Here is a 24,840-nt window from a genome sequence, read left to right on the forward strand (position 1 = left end):
GTGCCCATGTGTGTGTGTTTGTGTGTGTTTTCTTTTCTACACATTTGTGTGTCAGCGCTGACTGGCAGGACATTATCGTTTGTCATTTCCTCCCGCTCCGGCCCTTTGGAGATCCATGGCGGCCGAGCTTACAAACCCATCAGAGGGCTCAATTTTTTTTATAAGAACCACATTTCAGCGGCTTCATCTGCAGCACACGCCTCTCCGTGCGGCGAAACATCCTCCGACACGGCATCAGAGGCGCTCGGTTTACACCTAAAGCAGAGTTATACTGTAGTATGTAGCGTCTGGGGAGCTAATTAATATACATACGTAGCGCGTATACGCCGTCTTTTATGATTCCAACATGTGTTTTGGGAATCTGTGAATTGTAATCATGAAATATTCAAACACTTAGAATATTGAAAGATTGTTCTGCGCTGATTAATACCGCGCAGGGAGCCGGGAGCCGAAGTGAATCGCTAAAATTGATTCACAGTTTAACCAGGCAATAATGGAAACGGATTGAAATCAGGCTACACCAGCGAAATCCTGCAAATACTTTAAAGGAGATTTAACCGACGGGTCACATTTCTCCTGCAGATGTACAATTACTCTTTTTTTTTTTATAAAAAGAAGAGACATCTGCCTTTTAGCCACAAATGATATTAGATGTCTCACATTAAACTTGAAGGACGTGATTCACTTTCTAGCTATGCAGGACCTTTAATTCTCCTCGTCTAAATTGGCTGCGGAGGACGGTTTCTTCATCTTCAGACCGTGTCGTCCTCACACGGGGCCTCATCACTGGAAGAAAGGCCCACCGTCATTATCTCGTCATCTGCCTATTCCTGCTCCTTCCTGCACCAACAGGACGCGAACAAAGAGGATAATATTACAACTGGATAAAGATAAATGGAACTCAATTTCACTGGAATTAAAACAAGTGTTTGATTCGCGTTGGGGGGGAAGAAACGATAATAAAGAATTTAATTTGATTTGTTTGGCATTAAAGGTGGTTTGAGGTCTCGTCTGCATGGAGAAGTTAATGCAGCTTCACTTTCAGCGCTTCGAAATAATGAACAATGGAGAAAGAGAAGCAGAGATTGAGATAGGGAGGAAGCAGGAGGAGGAGGAGGAGGAGGAGGAGGAGGGTAATGTTATGACTCTATTGAAAATTGTGCTGTTAACAAATTGGTGGGTCTCAGCTGTTTTCCAAGACTTGCGCCTGCAGGTACATTTGTCTGCTTGTTTGCCTGTCTCCTGCTTCATTGTAGTGTTTCTTTCAATGCCGGACTTTCCGCTGCATCTGGACAGCCCAAATGACAACGCTGCCGGCGAGAGAGAGGAAGTTGACGGACGAGAAGCGAATAAAAGGAGCTCAAATCAGCGCCTCCTCCTCCTCCTCCTCCTCCTCCTCCTCCCCTGTCAGCCGGTCTGGACAGCCCCGAGGAGATCAAACCTGTTTGTAATCCCGCTCTTCCTCTTCATGTCTGTGTGTTTACAACCTGACCACATCGCTGCTGTTCGCTCCCTCACAGCTCCGTCTGTGGTCCACGTCTCCGGCTATTAAATCACATGTAGGAAGGTGGGGAAGAGATGGGATGCATTCATTGTCCTTGGCTGACAGCTCCTCACACAGACAGTTGCACAGTTCTGGTTTCCCTGCGCTGCTCTGACAAGTGACGGGCAATTAATTTGCGCAAATGGCTGCTCCCCCTCCCCTCCTCGGCGTCTTCACATGGTCGTAACAGACGTTTCCAGCCTGAGGTCGGAGGGAACGGTGAAGCGTCTGCTGCATGACTGTCATCACATGGTTTGTTCTGCTTCTCTCGGGAGGAATGCAAGGCTAACTGCTAGGAATGACATTCTCCTCCGGAGCGGTCTGGGGGCCTTGTTTCTCTTTCGTCCATGCTCGGGTTCTTTTCAAACGCAGTAATTTGCGGAAGGGGACCCCAGCCATAGATCACAGGCTGTGGATGTGTGGGGCTGGTGGGCAGGGAGGGGAGCGACCTTTGGGGTGCAGCTCTGGAACTTCTTCAATGGAAACCGCATGGCTTTAAACGGGCAACCTCTGGGTGGTCCAATCAGCCTCGAGATGACATTTACTGACACATGTGTCTCTGCCAATTGATTTCAACCCCTTGAAACATCAGTTTCTTATCCCAACGCTTCACGGAATGTTTCAAATCTGTGATTTATCTTGAAGACAGCAGTTGATTACATGATGCCATAAACGAATTGCAAGCAGGTTGCTTTGGGTTTCCCCGAGGGCCTCTGTGGCTTCTTTGACATCTTAATCAAGCCCGCTTTTATGGCCCTTTAGATCTTTGGAAAAATAGACTTGTAAAGACAAGAATCTAATAAACACTAATGACATTTGCAATAAAGCAGCCATTCTGCGTGTCAACATGCCTCCGATTCCTCGGGTCGTGTTCGCCGTTGACACAATCCCGTTAACATCGCCCCAAAACCTCAAGGTCAGAAAGTAAACAGGACGGCTCAGGGCTCACCACATCTGACCCCAGCCGCCAACATGTCACTAATCTGCATCACAAGAACAGCAATCATCTCACTTCGGTGGTTTTCCAAGTACAAACCCTCTCACCCTGCGACAATCTGACATCATTGTCCGCAAACTCTCCACAACTTTGGTGGTGTGTAATTTCAGGGCAATGGGAAAATCCCTTCCCTTCCAGCTCGGAAGTGACCGTGAATAAGTCAGTTTTCACTGGTTTTAGCTGGTTTCACATGTAAATGACCGCTTTGAGAAAAAAAAAACAATAATACCCACGCCCATTAGGACGCTTCAGCGGGGGAAGTGCTACGCATGGATGAGAATAAGTAATAAACACACATAACAGTCCATTAAAACAATAAAAACACTGCTGTTGAAACTCGGTAAACAAGACTCGATAAAAAACCAATTCTCAAGGTTACAGACGAGCGTTTCTATCTTAGCTGTTGGTTGTTTGGATTCTCGCTGACTTGGGGTTGAATGAAGGTTGAACTAGTAAATCTGTCGTCGCAAATGACATAACAGTCCTGCAATCAGCTTGTTTCTTTGCCTGAATCCAGTTTCTTATTAAAAAGCTAAAACATACAGCGTGTCTGTGCTTCAGCACGTCAACAACCAGATGGATTAGGCCTCATACGGAGAGCAGGGTAAAGATGGAGGAGAAATGGGGTTTAAGCCTGATGGCACTACAGCTCCAGCCTCCTGTTGACTCCAAATGTGTTGGTTTAACCTTCAATATGAGGACTTGTATGGTGCAAACAAGGCAGGTTTGTAATTACTATGCAACATATCCTTCTATTAGCCCATAAACATTCATGCTTTGTCCACCTCTTGCTGGTTCAAACATCCAAACATTGCAAAACAACTGACAGTATTCACCAAACATTTATCCAATGAGCTTCTGTTTCTCTGCATTGAGTAAAACCAACAACTTGTGATCTCAATGAGCCAAACAAAGCTAATTAAGTAGAAGATAATCACAGTTTTACGTCACCAAATGAAGCAGTTCTTTAAAATGCTAGAAACTATGGCTCTACCAGTTTTCTGGCCAAAACAACAACAACCCTAAAACCCTCCCGCTGGGCTGATTACCTCACAGTGGAGTCGCCATTTGTAAAAAAAAACGTCCAACAAAAGTGGACATTTCAAACGCGCCGATGTCCAACCAGGAGCTAATAAAGCTGGTTTTAACCGTGCTGACAACCTTCATTTGATTCTTAAGTTTGAAGAGTCAAACACAACCACCACTGGGGTCAGTCTGTCAAATGGCGTCCCACAGAGAGCCCACGATGGAGGGGCTGGAGCTGAGCGAGGGAGGGCTAAGGAGAGGGCAGAGGTACCCAAACGAGCTGCTCAAACAAACAATCGTGATCATCTGACGGACAGAGCGGCATTTAGAAAGAAAACGAGTGTGAATCGCGGACGTCCGCAGCCCGGTAGGTTGGAGCAATAAGCTTAAGAGGACGATGACCGTAATGGCTACCTGCAGTGCTTGGAAAAAACCCAGAGTGCGCCCCCACCGAGCCCTCCATCTTTCGTAGAGCCACAAACAGCCCCAGCTTCTCCTTTGGTCAGCGAGCAGCGAAATGAATAGAAAAATCCTCCCCGCGGTTTGAAATAAAAAGGCCTGAATCAAACTAACACCGGGAGAGTTTTTCGTCCACTTTGCTACCTGCAGTTTCTGCATATTAGCCTCTCCGGCTCCTGGTCCACGTCCCGCAGTGAAATGAATACTAAATTGCATTAAAGTTAATGCTACGTGACATTTTCCCCCCTTTTCACGGGATTTTCGCCGCTGCTTCTTGCGGCCGTTGCACATTTGTTAAAAAAAAAACCACCTGCAGGAGTGATTTGCCAATTTGCTAAAGTGCACCTGGAGCAATCCGATAGCTAACATCCTGAAACGTTAAACGAGCCGGGCTAACGGCCGTGCTCAATAACTGCGTGCCCACAATGAAAATAAATAATGCATTAATACTTTGTATTGATAGCAGCAAAGAATCACAGCTCTAACAGCATCAGACGTGATGGAGACCCCCTACCTGGCAGCCCCCGTGTCCACGACCCCCGCTGTTTGTGTATTGTCGAACCATGGCGGCCCATTGACAGCCTCGCCCGGATTGCAAATTTCCCGTTGGTGGTCCGGGGTTTCGCCTGTCCTTTCTCAGCATTGTGCAACTGGAATAGGTGCGTCCTCCCCTGTTCACGCTGCGGTTGTAGCTCCACGATCTGATTGGACAGCGCTGAGCGAGACTTCATCAGCAGAACATCCCTGTCGTCATGACAACGTGCCAATATCCCAACAGGGGTGTGTTTGTGGAAGGGTGGGGTGGCGGGGCACGGTTGCTTTCTTGCCTCCGACTGGAACACGACAATGATTCACTTTACATCATCGTTACCTCACCGCTAGCGGCGCTAAGCTAATCCGTCCAGCCTGCGATCTCGGCGAACGTACGGGCCGCTCCGGCACGGTCCGGGAGTCTTACAACCAGCTGTCCCATCAGGGTTTCTCAGCCCAATGTGTCGCACCGCAGGACGCCAAATCAGCTTAGAAACGACGACCGTAATCACTTCTCCGCCACATGACATTCAGAGTGTAGATGGCAAATCCAAAGCGGCTCTAATAGCCAATAAAAAAAGTTTGCTCTTCTCTTCAGGCTTAAGCCGGTGCTGCATATTATCATATTCCATCCACACACACACGTTAAAAAAGGAAACCACAAAGGGATCTGCGGCTCGGACAGGTTTGTTTGAAACCATGGTAACTTGAGAGGAACTTTTGAGAAAGACGTTTTACTTTCTATTCTCCAACGGCCTTTGTCATCGCAGCCCGACACTTTTCAGCCACATCCTTCCCATGAAAATTTGAGGACAACTTATGTCGGACTAAAAAGACTATTGTACCGGTTTATGGTTCTGCTAACTCAGCATACAGTTCAGTTTCAAAGAGAGAAAACCAAATCCCACAGAATCGGGCTGGAACAGAGCAAAAGACATCAACAAAAGACAGAGAGGAGAGAAAAGAGGGGGAAAGTGAGAGAAAGTAAAAGCACGGCATTATCTTGTTGTCAGCCGTGCTATCCACAGCACAAACAGATGAATGTTTGGCGGGTGAGACACCCGCTGTGCTGCTAGCCTGCTAGCCCGCGATTAGCCCAGAGCAGGCGGCTGGTTCCCAGGGTTCTCTCCCAGATACCTCCTGCCGAGCGGGAGATGATGACCTTGGCCGCTGCTGGAGCTCTCCTCCCCTGCTAGGACTGAAAGGCGGACCAGGACAGAGGGCCCTAGCCTCCGCACTCCTTTGATTGCTAATCCCCCAAACATTGTACACCACCCGGCACCCTACCTGGCCTTCTAGCCGGAGGCGGCTTGGTGGTGGCCATTGAAAGCAGGTGATGAATGGGGCATAGCTGCAGGAAGCCAGGCTCCCTGGGTAGCAGGGGAGCTGTGCAGGCCCAACAAAGCTGCTTAAAAACAGTCCAGTGTGGTTCTCATCTGTTTTAGTAGATTTCACAAGAAAAAAGTAAAAAAAAAAACAAAAAACAAAACAGGAAGCCCCCGCTTAGTCCTCAAAGTCTTGATGAGTGGACAGAATTCTCCAGAAACGAAACAAACACAGATAAACTTTCACTTTCGCAACACAAAACACACAAAAAAATCATAACACTGCTGCTAAGTGAAGGAGCCGGCGATCATGGATGGAGCGTGGTTCGCAATGGACCTCTTAAAGTGACAGTATGCTTTCTCATCCTGACCACCGCCCAGCATGGGTTAGCGCCTCAATGGAAGCCGTGTCAACGTAGTGATGGTGTGTCACCGCTCACGCTTTTATTCTGGGTGTTAAGTCACTGACGCCGCGTTTTGACCATTTCGGAGAATTATGCCGGATATTTTCTATACAAGTAGAAAGAATCACCAAAAAAATGTAAATTTTCCCATGAAAACTTTTCAATAATATTCCTCGAGTGCCGGCTCAGGTTTTGTGTGGACTCACCGTGACAAACACAATAACACAACGGCGGCAACAACTCGATTCTGCCAATTCAGATTTTCGCCCCAGTGACACGGAATCCCAAAATCGTTCCCAAACGCATTTCGAAGGCGGCGTCAAAAAAAAAAAAAAAAAAAGTAGAGCGATACAACGGAGTGAAAAAAAAAAAAGGAAAAAAAAAAAGCAAACACAAACCTTTCTCATTGTCACGTCAGCAGCATGTTTCAGGAGAGGCTGCTGGATGCCAGACTCTTAAGGGGACCGGAGCTGAATTCAATGCCTCTTGTCAGGGGAGCTTGATGTGATTATCGCCCCCTGCTAGGGCAGCGATAGTGAAGTTGTCTGGCGCCGGCGAGGACGCTCAAACGGCACCGCGGGATGCCCTCCTCGCTGTCCCCGCTGCAGGAACATCGCTCCGGACGCAACAGGGGGTGGGAAGCATCCACCATCTTCACCAAAGGGGTCTGTGTGTGTGTGTGTGTGTGGGTGTGTGTGTGTGTGTGTGTGTGTGTGTGTGTGTGGATGCGTGGCTGCATGTGTGTGTGTGTGTGCATGCGCAAATGTGTATGTTGAAGTTGGTGTTATTCTTCTGCTGAAGCTTGAATGGGAGTTTTGAGACGAACCCCCCACCTCCTCCATCCCCACCCTTCGCCTCCTCGCTGACCCAGAAACTTGTGTTGAAGGTCAAGGTGCTGCTGACTGGACACTTCTGGGCTTTATTACTTTTTAATGTACATGCCTCGGCGTGCAAACCAATTTCAAGACGGTCCCAAGCGTGCGTACATATTTGTGTTTGCCAGAGAGTGAATAAAAATCGTTGTTCGGGCCGCCCGAGGAGCGTTCCCCTCCCCCGCCGCTCCACTGAAGAGCCCAGCGCCCTCGGCTTGGTATCGACAGACCCACTGCTGCCTATTGATCTATGAATTTGTACAATATGATAATAACAATACGTCTTTTTTAGTGCTCAGCCTGTGATGTGTCTGTTTAATTCTTTTTTCTCGTGTTAGACTCAACAGATGTAAACGCCGGCTTAGACGTGAAGCTTGAGTTTAAAGTGTAGTTTTTCTTCTTCTTGCACCGTTTCACGCCACGCAAATGACTAAATGTATACAATGCATAAATAAAGCAGAGTAATAAGGGCCTGAGGATAATGAAACTCCCTCCTAAGGACATGCTTATGCATGCAGAAGTGAACACGAGCACCACAGCTGGCGCTGCGAGCGGCCGTCCTGCTGCGCTGACTTGCCTCTGCAGCTCGGTGACATACATACGCAGCACATCGGCGGCGTGCTTTGACCACCCAGGCACGGGATCAGCACGGCGCTGCCTTTTGGGTTATCGGGGCATTTTCAGCAGATCCCCCCCTGCCCCCCAACATTGTACCACCCGGCTGCCCCCCCAACTCTTTTGCTTTCTGTGCTGTCCCCCTGGAGGCAAAGGGGGTAAAATAAGACTTCAAAGCAACTCCAAAATAGTCCTGACACAAACTCATTTCCTCATGTTACATGAAGGGGGCTGGCAGGCCCGCTAGACTGTTCTGACTCTGGTATGTCTCAGCCTCCTGCTCTGCGCTGCCTCATAACAAGCGGCGGTGACGGGATGCCATTTTGACAGAGCGATTATGGACAGTCTGACATCGACTTAAAAGGAGCCAGATGGGGGGAGAATTTACAAGGGCCTATCTGTGGGTCACGCTGGGCTCAGATGAGATGAGGAAATGGGAGCTCATTTAAGGGGGATGCTATTAGCAGCAAAGGACCACAAATGACTGCAGCTTGGAACTATATTAAGCCGGAGCAGCGAGGAGCGGGACGGCCGCACGCTCAGCTGTTAAAACTGTTGTTCTTGACGTTTCGACCACAAAACTCGCCGAGTTCGGGGGAGTTGGGTTTGTACTGGAAGCCCTGGTTGAAGGGTCAGCGCGCCAAAACATAGCGTTTCACTGACATCCAGGGAGTCCAGCTGTGCAGGTCCTGAGTACGCTGCAGAGTCCACGTGAACAGATTTAACGTCAGAGTTTGCATCTCGCCACAAACAAACACGATCCTAACGTTAACTCTCGTTAGTCGCTCAACCCTCCGGACCATCACACATAAAGTCCTGCACCTCTGTGGAAACCGAACAACCACGACGGAGACATCTTTCAAGACCCAAATCACGAACGTTGAATTTGTTCCATTATTTTCATTCCTGCTATCAGGACCTGGTGGAGACCCAATCTGAGCTACGACACGCTTTGACTGCTGGAGCTGCATTTATCGGGTTGCTAGAAATCACCAGTTCTGGACGTATTATAACATTCAATAAACGTTATCGTCACTCATGCATTATTCAGACAGGAAACCCAGCAGGGAGCTCATCTCACTATGAGCTTGTTTGTGGGGGTTTGTGCTCTCATCACATTTATACTCGCTGCAGCATAAAGTCCTGCATCTGAATGGAAACAACACGACCAGAAGGAGACGGACATGTCTTCTGTGCAGCAAAACACCAGTTTAATGCTAGAAATCATACGAAAAAGACAAAGAAAAAGACATGCAAGATGAATTTCTTTAAATCTTTGTTCCAGAAAACATTTAGAAATGATCAGAATTATCACGTAGAACCATTTTGTAAGAGTGGTGGGTCTACACGCGATAGATATTTTTGCATTTCTAACTCGTCTCCCAGCGCTTGTTCTAACACCGCCTGCAGTTCAGCCAAAAAAAAAAGTCACAGCTGAGTCACTAAAGTCTCCACAGTTGACTTTTGCATCACGTCTTAAGTGCAAACGGTCCGTTTTCTGCAATACTTTAAGCGAGAGGTGCAGAAAAAAGGTGATTTTGATGAAATATCGTGACTTTAGGCTCTGATTTCACACCGATGATGCTGAAAACCCAACTGCTCTTTCTGTTTTTACACTCTGTGGTTCTGATAACTGGTAGAATTTGGACCATTATTTAAAAGACAACTGTTTTTAAAGGGTTGACGAAATATGTTTTCTATAATCTCCAACCAAAATCATCGATTCACAACAAACACAGAATTCTTCACATATGTAGTTTTCTCGCAATAGCATTTAAATTTGTTTTTGTTTTTTTACACATGATGCACAAAATATGTTCAAAATGAGCTGAATCTCATTAAAACTGTTAAAATCCACAAAGAAAATAATAATATAGACGATATGTTTTAGGATTGAAGCCGAGGCTCGTGGAGGTGCTCGTGTTCTGCATCAGGTCCTAACAGGTTAAACAGGACACGCCGTCAGAATTTAATAATTATAATTCATTTCAGTCAAGTAATTCATTTAGAGCAACAACAAAAAAAAAAAGCACGATAAAAAGGCTAAAAGCACGTGTGTGCGGTGATGTGTGTCTGTCTGTGTGGACGTAACCCAAAAAGCTGCACACATTCACACAGTCCTGAACTCTCCTTGGCTGGAATTCAAGAATTTGACACACTTATTACTAAGAAATTATAAACTGGCTTCAGATCTGAGGTATAATTTGGAAGGAGACAACCCTCCCTGGACCTCTTCCCATCAAAGAAACTTCTTCATTTTAAAGTTTCTAAATGATTTTCCTCTTTTCTTTTTTTTTCTTCTCCCTCACTCCTCCACAGCTGTAGGAGGATAAATATTATTCTATCAGACGTGCAGAGGAATGGATGTGCAGCCAGCAGCAGCGTTCGGCCAACAGGTATCTGATTGTTGTTGCTATGGACCCGCTCCGGCTGCAGCGATCCCATCTGATTGGTTAACGCATGTTATCCAGCCGGGGGTGGGGGTGGTGGGGGGGGGCTGCTGCAACGTATACACGTCTGACCACACAGGCGCTGAGATAAAGCCTCCCACCGGGTTTTAATAAGGAGTTCCTGCTTCAAAAGACACAATTTACCCCCAAACAATAGTGCAGCTTCCTGCATACGTTACAGCGAGTCATCTGCACGATACGTTTCAATCACACAGCGGGATGAGGGAAGATTATTAATCAAGATTAGCCGATGCTAATATCAGATAAGTGCAGGAGGTAATACGGCTCATATAATAAGGTGGGAGCCAACCTGGGCGCATTTATAAGATAATAATTGAGAAAGAAATTGATATTGTCGCATTAGCATCGGCGGCAGCACCTCCCAGCACACAGCTATACATAAAAAACAGGAGAAAATAAATAAATGAATAAAGCGTCGACGGAGTTCTGACGCACAAAGCAGAAGGTCAAAAAAAATAATGAGTGATAAATAAATGAGCGTGGAAAAGCGAAGTGCAGCCGGGCAGAACAGAGAATCACCACATCACTCCGCGCTAAATATAGATCCTATGAAAGCTATTGACTTTTTCATTGCTTGAGGATACATTGATTTTTCCCTTTGATTGTGTTTTCCACAGACGCAGGAAAGAGGAAAAAGCAGCTTCAAACCGATGCGCAGACGTTTCCACCAAACGGGCGGCAGAACGGGCGGATCCAGAACCAGATACCTGGCAGGACGGAGCAGCCAAGGACACGCTGCAGTGACTCGGACCTGTTGAGCGACTCTTCCTCCCTCCTGCTCGGCATGCTGGGAGGAGGAGGACACTTGTTTCTCGCACAGAGGGCTTTTTTTTTTTTTTTGATCTTTTTGCGTTGGCATCCGCTTCCTCCATCTACAAAGGCCATGAAAGAGAATGAGTAATTCATCTATCTGTGTGTGTGTGTGTGTGTGTGAGCTTGACCTATTTCTGCTGCGCTGACATGAGGTTGGCATTTCTGCCTCACAAGTAGAAATGCAGACAGACGCTGAAACACGGCTCGTGTGAAAACATGAGATATGTGCAGAGCGGCAGCATCAGTCAGAACGCTTCCTCTGGGTTCTGTTCTGTCTCGTATTAGTGCACAAGCTGCATTTTACACTTTTTCTACAAAACACAAAAACCTTCTTCACCAGCGCCTGTGCAGCATTTAGGAGGAAAAATTCCTACAAAGTGAGAAAAACAAATAAGAAGTGAAATGTGCTGCACATGTAGAACATCCAGTCTGATATAGACGGTGATAATTACGTCTGTTTGTCTGAAGCTTTTGCATTTTGAGAGTCGGGATCACTGCAGCGTTCAGACTTCACAGGAAGAGAAACATTGAAATAAATTCAGAATAAAGGCTCGTATAAAAACAAGAACAACTAAAGGATGAAAATTCTGCAGATTCCGAAATAAAAGATGAAGAACAGTCAAGAAAAGGTCCCAAAAGTCCAAATTTGTGTTTGAGAATGCAAATTTTAAACAGTTTTTATTATTTAATAACGAAGAAAAGAGAAAACATTTGATCAGGGAAACGTTTCTGTCTTTAAACCGTCAGAGAAGAATCCATGCAGACTGTCTGTAGCCATGTTTCTGTACGTTAGCCAACTGAATCTGAAGCACAACACAAATCTAAAAAATATCACCTGGTTCAGAGTTAACGAACCAGACCGCCTGAGGTCACCAGAAGGGGGCGCTGTGGGCTGCATGGCTCTAATAAAAAGAGTAGAAGAAGCCAGACACTTAAACCAGCTGCTTGTTTTCCTCGAAGACGAAGAACGAAACAAAACTTTGTCCACTTATGAAAGAAAAAAATGTACATTTAGAAAGTTGTAAATATTCTTTCAGCTAAATGGAACTTTTTTTTTTTAATGCTGAGACAAAAACAAACAAAAAAAAAAAACAGCTGAACAGTGAGTTAAATATTTGTAAGAGCTTATTATTATTATTATTATTGTTATTGTTTCCATCGTCTACGAGGTGCATTTTTGGAAAAAGTAAAAAACTGCCTCAAGTGAGCGTAAAAGCGTTTTTGCAGACTCGACCGTTTCCATTAACGAAACTTCTAAATGTGATGTCATGACTTTGATGATTTATTATGATTTTAAGCTGAGATTTTCCCAACAGAACAGCTCAATTATAGAAAAACCCAATGATTTGTTATCTGTCATGTCTATGGACGCCTCGTTTAGTCAGAAAACAAAGATTTGTGCAGCTACATAGGAAAAGCAGGTGACAACAAAGGTGTTCAAAGGTAAAATTAGTGAAATAATGAGGAACAATCAAGTCATTTAAACTTTAAAAGCAGGTGAATCAGAGAAAACAAGAGCAGCTGGAAGTAAAATAAGATGAAAATAAGACGTTAGAGTGAAGCTTTAGGTCGTCCTGCAGACTGAATCTGGAGCATCGATCAGGAAACAGACGCATAAAATATCACGATTATTAACGTCTGTGTTAAAACGAGGGAAAGTCGTGAAGCATCGAAGTGAAAAACACGTTTAAAGTCAAATAAATCATGTAAATAAATACGATTAAAATGAGTTTCTTTAGATTTTTCTGAACCAAACTGGATTTTCCAACATGATGTAACTCAATCATGAAGCACAGATTCAGAAAAATCCGTTTAAAGTCACGATGATCAACATTCGTGTCAAAATGAGGGAATTTTGTGAAGTTCCGACATAAAAAACAGTTTTTTGAATCCGTTAAAGAGCTGCAGGCTGTGAAGAACCACAAACAACAGTCCAAAAATCTAAAATAATAAAGATATTAAACATAATCAGAGCACTTAAAGTTAAAAATCACATTAATCAGCTAAAACAACAGCAGCAGGAAGTAAAATAAGTTTGGTTTTAGGTGCAACTGAGTCATGAACTAACTACAGATGATGATTATTACAGATGGTGTTCAAACGAGGAGACGTCGAGCAGCATCAAGGTTAAAAACCAGCTTTTAGTGAATCTGCACGGCCCCAAACTGCAGCAGGACAAACGGTATTGTTCCACCGCAGACAAAGAGGAATCTCCACGTGAACGATTAACAACGAGCCCAAAACGCCTGGTTCTGACCGGCTCCGCCTCAGAACGCGGCGCGCTGGCGCATGTAGCCGCCACTTCACCTTGAGAGGAGGGAAGAGGAAGCCTCTATCAAAGCTTTGATGTGGGAGTGGAGACCGAGGGAAGTTCAAAGGCCATGTCAGAGGAACAGAGCGCCGGGGAGGCGGAGGACATGGGAAGCCTCTGCCGGAGCTTCTCCAGGGTACAGCAAGGAGACTCTTAATAAGGACACCAGCTAATGAGGTCCAGGGACAAAAAATAAAAAAAAACGATATTTCAAGAGCGACGCCTCCTCCGTGATCTCATAAAGCCACGGATCGGTCTGGACTTGATATAGAGAAACAAAAAAGGCTGTAACGGGCCGGCCGTGTGAGCAGCGTGTTGTTGTTTACCAGCCGCTCCGTTTCCTCCGTAGCACAATGTTATTCAAAACAGGATGCGTTTCTGAAATAATTATGCAGGGATGTTTGCAATTTCATCTGGCCGTACGAAAACAGTCTCTGTTTCTGCAACCAGATGGAACGCATCATTTCAGAAAAGCTGAAGGATGGAAAATAATTCATTGTCCCGCTTTTTTTTTTTTCTTCTTCTTTTGGTTTCATCGCCACAGTGAAAACATGGAGGTTTGGAGAAAAGATCTGCCTCCAGAAAGGAAACCTGCTCACGATGGAGATGAATCTGTTAATTTCTAGTTGTTGTTTCTTTTGGCCACAGAAGCAGTGAAAGATGATTTAAAAGAACTCATTGTTCCTTCTTATCAGTGTGAGGAGGGCCCACAGGGGAGAAGGTGTGGGGTGAGAGGCAGCATTCCTGCATGGAGTCCTCATTAAGCCCAGTGCGGAGGGAAAGCCTGGTTTAGATTCATGGCCATTCCCAACCTCGGCTCAGTTGGTGCATCTGAAAAGACCTTGTGATAGAAACAGCATGCTGCAGGAAATTGAATGCAGCTGCATCCCTGTTGTTTGTTCCACCATTGTTGCTCCTTTTTTTTTTTCCTCCTCTTTTATGCTTTTTCACACTTTTTTTTTTTCTTTCTCCAGAAAACCAGAATGAAGATTTTATCACCTCTCGCCAGGTTTTGTGCAGATATGTTTTTGATTGGACGCCACCTCCACCTCCTCCTCCACCTCCAGCAGCAGCATCTCTGTGGGATCTTTACTAGAAACGTCTTCGTCAGCCGTTGCAGGGAAAACCAGGAATTTCGCAACCTCCCGGCCCTTCCCTTTCTGTGGAAGTGGATGTCAGGCTGGCAGTCAATCAGCGGTTTGATCTTCAGAGTGTGACTCAGGCTGCTGACACATTTCCTCGTTGCCCCCATTATATCGAAACCAAACCGCTGGAAGTCGACTTGTTTGTGTCAACTTTCACAAGTGGAAGTTTTTCCCTATCTGCAGATCTTTTTAATGCTCTCTCTGCGCCGCCTTACTGGAAGCTGGTGACGCTCGTGGAACGGCACGAAGAAGAAAAGCTCGGTTTGACCTTTTTTGGACGTCTTTCACTTTCAGGCTTCGTATGTGATGTTTAAAACACAATAAGAACAACAAAGTGAATGTAAACTAACAACAAGTTCATCGAGTAACAGCCGAGTTTATTCAACACGTCTCTGATCACAAAACATGATTAAACTGTAAACTAACTGTGGAAAGTTCACGTTCAAACACTTTCACTGGTTTGTTTACAGATTGTTTTTGTTAAATTACCAAAAAAAAAAATAACTCGCAAAATCCCACAAACCTTTCAAGTTAACTTCAAAAAAGAAAGAAGAAAGAAAGAAAAAGAAAAAGAAAACTGACAGTAATGTCCAAATCAAAAAAATCTTTTTCGTTTTGACGAAGGCTAATTTGTACTTTTACAATGTTTAATCATAAAATTACCCAATTTTACTGTATTTAAAACTAAAAAATATTATGGTACAGATATTTGTATAAATATTTATTTTTATTTATTTTTTTAAATTGTATGACGTTTTTAAAAAATCAATAAATTAACAGATTTTCCCTGTTTCTTTAAATTACAAAAAATAACTTGCAAAATCCCAGAAAAAAAACTTTCACTGTGTAAAAAAAAAAATAAAGTCCACATCAAATTTTTTCTCATTGTTACTTTTCCAATGTTTAATAATAAAATTAACCTATTTTTACTGTATTTTAATTGGCAAAAAATATTATTTAATAGATATTTGTACAAATATTTGTTGATTTTTAAAAAAAAATAATTAAATGAAATTATATGACATGAAAAAAAACCATTAACTTTTAACTTTTTTATTAAATTACAAATAATATTTAGTAAAAATCACAGAAAAAGACTGACTTTTGTGATCTAAATAAAATAATATAATGATTTTGGTTTATTGTATTTCAACTTTTAAAAAAAAAAAGAAAGAGGGAAAACAAATTGGAAAATTACCTTGCAGATATTTACTGTCATTTTTATTTTTTTATTTTTTCTGAATATAAAATTATTCAACCTTTTTTTTCTGAAACCCTGGCCGCCTATACTGGGTTTTTGTTGTTTTTTTTAACAGTGTAAAAATGACAGAAGTGAATGATACAATCTAAATATCTCGACAGAACTCAAACACTACGGAGTAAATTATTGACCTGCAGAGGATAAACCCTGACGCTGTGTCAGTAATAATTCAGTCTGACCAATCATGTCGTAGATAATTAATCATTATGAGTAATTANTAAATTATTGACCTGCAGAGGATAAACCCTGACGCTGTGTCAGTAATAATTCAGTCTGACCAATCATGTCGTAGATAATTAATCATTATGAGTAATTAATGAGTAGATTCTTTCCTTCTTCACTCTCGTGGATCCTGCTGCTGTCTGACGCTGCAGCTGCTTCATAAACTCAGAGGAAATCATCCTGAACAGCTGGAAGCAACAAACTGAACCTCTACATCCATCATAGCCCCATGAATCTGACTTGTTTGTTTTCATCGCAGGAAACTTTTACGTTTGTGGACTTTTCAGTTTGAGAAGATGTTTTCTACGATGTTTCCTGTCATCCACCCGAAAATTCAGATTTACGGCATTAAAAACGATTCTTTCAAAAACCAAAGTGAAGGTTTGTGAGTCCTCCGTTTATGGATCTGCATGTGGACGTCAATAACCGGGTTTTCGTTTCCAAACGTCACTGCCTACAACAAAATATGTTCTCACTCCACATATGTGACCTGTGTGTGGACGCCCTCAGAACCGTGTTGTCTCTGGTCCAGGCCCAGATACCGCTACAAGAACACAGGACGACGTTAAGGACGGTTATTTTCTGCCACCTCGCCATTCCACGTCCGAGGCATGTTCTCCATCATCGACGCTGGTTTTGGGTCGGACCGGGACGCAATGCCAGCTGGTGGGAGAACTTTGAGAAAGAAATCGTGCTCCTGGAGGAACGGCGTGATGATTCCTGTATGTGTCGGTCGAGTTCTTACATCCTCTCGCCTCCAACCCTGAACCTTCAGGCAGCTTCTTGAACCATCACGGTCCAACGTTTAACTTCTACGAGTGGAAATTTTAGTGAAGACGATATTTTGTTTTTTGAAATTATTTGGGCTTTTTCTGTTTTAGAACTTTTCTGGGTAAAAACCACTTCACAGACGACTCTACTCAGGATCAGAGTGTTTTTATACGTCCTGGAACATGTCTGGAGGAGATCTTCAGGTCTTCAGCATCGATTTTAACTCGTCTCCGAGCCAACAAACGCTCCGTCATACCAACGAGTCCGACGTTTCAGAAATGTGCGGATTCGTATTCTTCCCTCCGGTAAACTCTGTCAGAAGTTAGTCTGAAGAATAAATCCTGAATTAAATATTCACGACTGCGTTGCATCATCGGCTCGGGTCTTCACAGAAATTTAAGTTGTTCGTGAGAAGCCGTGTGTTTGTTGTGACTGTAAACCGTGTTTCAACAGCAGCCGGCAGGACGAACGCGTCTCGGCTTTGAACTTTGATTTATCGTGATTCCCCGACAGGACGGCGGTGCGAGAGGTTGTGATGTTCGAGGCCTCCTCCTCTTCCTCCTCCTCCTCCTCCTCTTCCTCCTCCTCCTCCTCCTCCTCCTCCTCCTCCTCCTGCTTCTTGTTGCCACCTGCTGCTCTACCTGCTGGGGAACAGCCACCCTCGCTGCCCCTAAACTCTGCTTCCTTTGCCACCATTTGACTGGAGGTGGCAACGAGCGCGTCTGAAGCCTTTTATTTGAGCTTCTCATTCCAGGAGCTTAACGTTCCTCATTCAGACCACAGCGACGAGCCAGAGCGACGCTACAACACGTGATGGAGCTCCTTCATCATGTCCAGCAGAAATAAACTGATCAAACTGTCCCAGGAACTCACATGTATTCACAGTTTCGTTAAATTACAGATAACAACTATTTGTTCTGTATTTAAATCAGAAATAAAGACATTTGCTGTGTTGTGAGAGAACATTTAAACGTGACGCCAGATGTTTGTTATTTAACAGATTTTCCTGTTTTGGTGAATTTCAGATAACATCCAGTTAAATAAGTCAAACTGCTCTGATGATGTGTTTGAGGACGAACACGCTGTTATCACATCAGACACACAGCTTTCTTCTGCACTGCCTCCGTCGCAGTATTTCAGCATTTATCTGACTGAGAAGAGTCGATTTTTTCCCTAAATGCAGCAGTGGAGGAAGTGGAAGCCTGAACCTACAGAGAATTTATCTTTGTGGCACCTTTAAGCTCATTGTTTCGGTTTTATGTCCCACGTCTTGATGTTTTAGTTCACTCTCATCATTTACATTCGCAGTAGTCCAACATTTTTTAGCTGAAAAGTTGAACCAAATGTACGCCGAGCGACGAGCTAACTAGCTGTTAGCAAGAGATATTTCCAAAAGGAACTGATCTGAACTAAAACGCAGGAACACTGTTGTCAGTTTGGGATGTTGTCCTGCTGTTTATTCAGCTTCATCATGTGTTATTTCCTCCCTGTAAACTGTTTTATGACCTCAAACATCGAAAGAAAAATAAAAAAGTTGAATTTCTTTGATTAATTATTTTACAAAAATTTAAAAAATCTGGAATCAACACATACAAAAATGTTCTAATTGCCCATAGTCCAAGGAGAATAAATGGTGGCTCTACTTGTGCTGTTAGTTTGTTTCTATACTTGCCTCCTGTTGGTTCGGTGTAAACACAGCCTGCAGTTCAATCTGGTTTAGGACAAAAATCCCTGAATTTCTGTCAGATTCCTGCTGGCTGCAGCTGACTCACTGATGCTTTTATGGCTGCGATAAAAAATGCAGATTTTTGGGCTTTTTACAGAATGTGGTTAAAGCAAACTATTTATTTTTTATTAATTTTAAATCTTTTAAACCTGGAGCATCTACGTTATTTCCCTCCTAGTTGCTGTATCCTGCTCATATCACCACGGTAACCAGATGTAAACTCCACTCGACTGTGAATCAGCATCTGGCACAACTTTATGTAAAAGTCACGTACTGCAGCTTTAGTCCATCACATATAGTTTCTCCTAACTGAGAAGAAAACACGTCTCATTTGTGATATCTGCACAATGTTTGTGCTGAAGGCCGTCACATGATTCCAAAGCCCAATAAAGTCTGCGTTTATTTCTGAACAGTCCTCTAACGGTGGAGGACCAGCAGCTTCAGCGACGTGATGTTTTTATCTGTTCAGCAGATTGTGAAGTTCACCAAACCGGCGATGAACCCTTTAAACTCGGCCACAGATGCGGCTCAGATGCTCTCCACATGTCAGGATGCTCTATTATATTTATATTGTTGCGTTCACAAACACAAACAGACGCAACGAGTAAACAGGAGGCGCATCCAGACTGTCACTGGCGAACGGCGTACATCTGCCACGACGCCGAGACACCCGGCGAACAGCGACGCTCGCTGTCACGGCTCGGCGTTTGAGCCGCGACGCCTCAGTTCCTGTTGTCACAGTAAAAGCACAGAAACTACCCGGCGTCCTCATGAAGGAGAGGAGAAGTGCCTCCTTACTGACAGCTGTCACGCCGACTGCTGCGTCTCCTGAACGTCTGCAGTCGAACGGCGGCTCGAACAGCGACAGCGTCAGCGCTGCCTTCAGAAACCACGTCTCAGGTTCCTGCTGCTGCCGAGCTGGTCGGGATTATAAATATAAACGCATCGGAAACGGCGTCAGGATGTTGGTGAAGGGACGTGATTTAAAAATATGTTCAACTACAGATTTTAGCTCCTGCAGGTGTTGAATGAACATAACCAACATCACATGTGGTTGTTCTGGTTAAATCATTTGATCTATGAAGCAGATTAAAGCCTTTAAACCTGTTTGGATGCATAAATGTTTCTACCGTGAACTCTTTAGTCCACTTCTACGACTTTTCACAGTTGGTTTTTTGACTTTTTCACAAAAATTTTACCATTTGTTCTGTGAGGATAACAGGAAGTTGTCAGGTGCGTCCTGATCGAGTTAGTAAACTGAACTGAGCGCTCACTGTGTTTCCCGTTGGTTTCAGAGTTGATTTTAAACTTTTACTATTTAAGTCTTTAACTCTCGTAGGTCCAACAGATCCATGAGGGGGTCGTGTATTCTCTGAACATTTACACCAACATGCGTCCATAATCCAGCCTGAGCAGTGACAGAATTAACACTTTCTATCTGTTTGTCTTATTTCTGACAGTCTACTTAAAGCTTCTCTTCTATGTTTGTGTTTTTACAGCCTGCTGCTGCTTTGAGATGCTCCTGAACGTAGCATAGACATGCTCACGCCCTTCAGGTCCCGTTATCTGTCAGGATAAAACCACAAAGTTCTGGAGACTCTCTGTCGTTGTGGTGCCGCACAGATCGGGGCGACGGTATGAAACCAGTTCTGAAGCTCTGAGCGGGAGCGCCGCTGCCTCTGTGATTGTGAAATGAGAGAAGTTTGGAACCACCAGGACTCAGAAAGACAATGAGACGCGAAGCATTCGGCCAAAACAGCGCTGGAGCGGCTTCAAGCCTCCGAGTGTCCTTGAGTGGCCCGGACAAAGCCCGGACTTAAACCCAGCACAGCACTTCTGCTGCGGACCCGGAGATGGCGGCCTGCAGGAGAGTTCAGTCCAGTTAGACGGAGCTCCAGAGGATCTGCAGGAGGAATGAGATAAGCTTCTCAGATCCAGGTGTGCAAAGCCGGTAGAGTTTCCCAAGAAGTCTGAAAGCTGTGATTTCTGCCAAACGTCTGCAAAGTCCTGAGTTAAGGCCGTGAAGACTGAAAGCAAACGACAGACTCCAGATTGTCATTTTAAATAAATCTGCAAACACTTGTTCAGCAGTTTGAACCTTTTAAAATGAAACCTACAGCGTGAAAGTGAAGGAGTCGGGAAACGCTGTGGATCCTCTGCACAGCTTCAGTAGGTCTGGTTCTTGTCTGAAGGGATTCTGTGGATCTTGCGGGAAGCATGTTTAAATTTCGCTTGTTATTGTGGTCGCAGTGTTGATAGTCGCTCAGGATTTTTATTAAAAGGGCAAAGCAATCATCTGTGTTTGTAGGGCTGCCCGCCTTTCATAACACGAGACAAAAAAGACTGGGTTTTGCGAAGACAGGGGAGACTGTAAATCCTCGTCCCAATGATCCATGGCTTCTCAGTTATAGGGAGTTTCATAGTGAAGCAAAGGAAAAAGCACCCTCAACCTTTCAATTACAGCCCATAATCATAACTCAGGGCCATGACAGCTCTGTCCTCCTATATTTGGCCATGGTTTCTATTTATCCTAATGCTACACTAAACAAACAACATCCCATTGATGTGCCCGAGCATCAAACAGATGGAGCAGATCCTGTGAAACATTATATATAGCTCCTTCTCATCCTCACTGACACTGTCACAGTGAATAGTTGCCATTCCACTTCTCAAATGTGGCCCTCCGGGGGCAGACGCCTCTCTCTTTTAAGTCCTGCTTAATGTTTTTAATGCACTGCGAAACAGTAGAAAGCAACAATAACAGGAAATACTGCCAAGAGAGAGGGAGACAGAAAGAAAGACCATCTTTCAAGACCTTTCCTCGTCATCCTTTTTTTCTTTGTAATTTTGGTTTCTCTCATGTTTGACATCAAAGATGTTGAAATTGTTTTCCCCGATGTTGTGTACTCTGTAATTATTAATCTGCCTTGCAAGACGACTGCCTTTGGGGCAAAGTCAGACACAAAAGGCCCCTCTCTGGATCTCTGATGTGGAGCAACACACAAGGAAGAAAAGAAGAAAAAAGAAAACGAAGGAAGGAAGGAAAAAAAAAAAAAAAGCGTACAACGCTGCCACCAAACTAAAAGTGTGAACTTTCAACAATAGTTGTAAACTTTGAACGACAGAGAAGGAGAGCGCCACAGAAGTGTGAGGAATGAAAGCACAAAGCGACGGAGGGAGGCTCGGCGTTGTTGTGACAGCGCCAGGTGAAGGAAGACTGACTCCATGCAGTAATGAGCTACTCATCTCCTCCACGCTCGCTCGGCTCCGACACTCCTTCCAACACCTTGAACTGATTAGTCACCATTCACAAAACTTCAGCCTGTGGATTCTGTGGATGTGGCAGCGAAACTCCAGAACACCGTGGCGGGTTTACGGCGGTACGCATCGCTCTCTGTGCACCTGATAATGGCAGCCGGCTCTGCTGGAAACCTGCAGGTTCACAGGACGTCCAGCTGAACCACAGGTTAGACGGAAACTGTCCAGTCAGCACGCTGTTTTTAATCGCAGGAACATTTTCATTGCGGCCCGAACCTTTGTGCACGTTCCAAAGACAAAAACCCACAGAACCTCTATCAGGAAGTAGAATGCCACCGAGAAGGTCTTGATGCTGATTGGTTAAACTCAGAGACGACAACAAGCACCAAACGTTCCCGTCGTCAACGTAGAATCAGTTGTTCCTCATCTAATCCTGTATTATTTATCAGTATCCGATCCTGTTTTTCTGGATAAAACTCTTCTTCAGATATTGTAGATTAGCTGCAGCATCCTTTGAACCTCTTAATGTTTAATCCTGTGTTTCACTGTGTTGGCCAGCAGGGAGCGCTGTGGTGGTTTAGCAGGTAAAAAGGCATCATGACGAAGTCTTCTGTGAAACTTAATGACACCCGAGAAGTTAAAAGATTGGCCCTGATCACAAACATCCCTATCGGCTAACTGACTGATTTCCTACACACTCGTAGAACTAAAGTTCTGCCCAGTAACCGGTATATTTTTTGAAATCTTTCGGGCGTTCATGCTCTTAGCAAGGTGGCTAACATGCAGTAAATCACACCTGCTCGACCAGGTGAGCTATCAGGACACCAGAGCGACCGCTGTTTAGCGTTATTTTAGTACTGAATTAACGCTGTTGGATTCAATGGAAACAGGAAGGGACGATGACGAGGCCTTTCTTGTGAATTCTTCATCTTAAACATCCATCCATCATCTCTACACCTTAATCCTCACTATGGGGGGCTGGAGTCTATCCCAGCTGACTCAGGGTGAAGGCAGGTTCACCTGGACAGGTAACCAGTCTATCACAGGGCTACACTTAGAGACAGACAACCAAGCACACTCACATTCACACCTACGGACAATTTACAATCACCAATTAACCTCAGCATGTTTCTGGACTGTGGGAGGAAGCCGGAGAACCCGGAGAGAACCCACGCTGCACGGGGAGAACATGGAGACTCCATGCAGAAAGATCCCGGGTGTCCCCACTGGGACACGAACCGGCGACCTTCTAGCTGCGAGGCAACGATGCTAACCACCGAGACACCCTGCAGCCCTCATCTTCAACATCAATAAAATTGATGAGGTTTTGTTTTGTTCATTTTTTATTTAGCACTCGCCGACACACAATCCCGTTTTCCTGGATGATAATTAGTACCTGTGGAGCCTCTTACAGTAAAGCGGCACCATGACAACGTCTAACGTGAGGCTCAAGCACACGAGCTTTAAATCAAGATGGACTAAACCGGGGCGACGTTGCAGCTTCCCCTCATTTCTCTGAGAAGAATCATGTGCATCACGTTTAAAGAACATCATCCTTTAACCTACAATGTCAAATTAGCATATATATATAAAAAAGCAAAGCTACTGGCACAGACATCGATAAGACGAGCACACTCTCCCCCTCACATGTCGTGCTGAGGTGACCTTAATAGTTGACTTCCAGGCGGGTTTATTTCTGGGCCCGTCGTACCTCCGCTGCTTGTGACTCACGCTTTGCTTTACAGGGAGAGAGAGAGGAAAAAAAAAAAGGCATTATGTTGTGCCCAACGTCTTATGCCTTTCACAGCCGCTCTGTAGCAATCGGAGCCGAGCGGCGTTACCTCGGCTGACTGTGCGTAGCGCTACGGAGGAGGGAGCGCTGACATGGTGGCTACACTGAGGTGCTGATAATGAAATCCCATTAGCTGCCCTCCCACTGACGCCAAACTGACATGAATAGGAAGAGCCAGAGCAGGTGGGTGGTCTGTCAGTCTCTCGGCGCTCGCTGGCAGCAGCGAGCCGCCGCCGCGAACACACAGCCGTGGCAGCGAACGCGCCGCCGCCGTGCCTGTCACTGATAGCGCCTGCATGTGTGCGGCGCCGAGTGGCATTGACGGCGGCGGCGAAGGTGGTGGGGTTTAGCGTTTGAATCCCACGTGTTTTAATGTGACGGACAATAACGCCGAGCAGAAATACATTCGCTTTCTAGTCTCAGCCAAGACAGAGGTGGAGGGAGACAGGTAGGAAGAAAAAAATTAAAAAGGCTGAGCGACAGAAAGAGGCAGAGAAGTGAAAAAAAACCATTAAAGAAAGAAAAAAAAAAAAGTAGGGAGAAAAGGGGAATGCCAGCTCCTACGTGGCCACCAATTTAAAATGGTTTCTGGTCAGGGGAAGTGGCAGGAGTGGATGCCCAAATTAGAGAGGTCCTGGTCGGATCTTAGGAAACCCTGTTATCCTCAGCGTGCCGGCATTCCAGCGAGCGAGGAGCCTGGGAGCAGGAACCACCCGGACAATGTTTGGTTCAGACGAGATGGGAGGGCCCCGCTTCGTGGCGGATTTTCCGAACCTCCGAAACCACAAGGCAGTTGGGAAGAAGACGAAGGGCCCCGGAGCCTATCGATCACAGGCGGCCCTGTTTGCTGTTTGCTGTCAAACACGCCGTCGGGGAGGTCCCCCGTCAGCGCCGCCGCTCGCCGACATGGATGAACTCCTCCAACGTTTCTGACCCACGTTTGCACGGATCAGAGCGCTGCAGGGCCTCCACTGTTTCCTTCAAATACGGCACAATAAACCCAACCGGCGTCGAGGAGATCTGGTCATCATCAGTGGTGCATTTTAAACAGTAAAATTCTACTCAACCCACCTCCTGCCATCAATAATTGACTCACTATAGTGCAGAGAAACTCTAAAAAGCAATTCGAGGGAAGTATTCGCACCACCTGGTTAAATTCAAGATGAAAAAAAAAGTAGTTTAATGACTTGTATGAACCTATAAAGTTATTTTGACGGGTTGCATTGACATAATAACGATGTGTGAACTCATTATTTTGTGCAATTTAAACTCAAATCTCAGTTTTATTTGAGTTAAAT

This window comes from Stegastes partitus, unplaced genomic scaffold (genome assembly GCF_000690725.1).
Source record: "Stegastes partitus isolate 25-593 unplaced genomic scaffold, Stegastes_partitus-1.0.2 Scaffold518, whole genome shotgun sequence".
Taxonomy (NCBI): Eukaryota; Metazoa; Chordata; class Actinopteri; family Pomacentridae; genus Stegastes; species Stegastes partitus.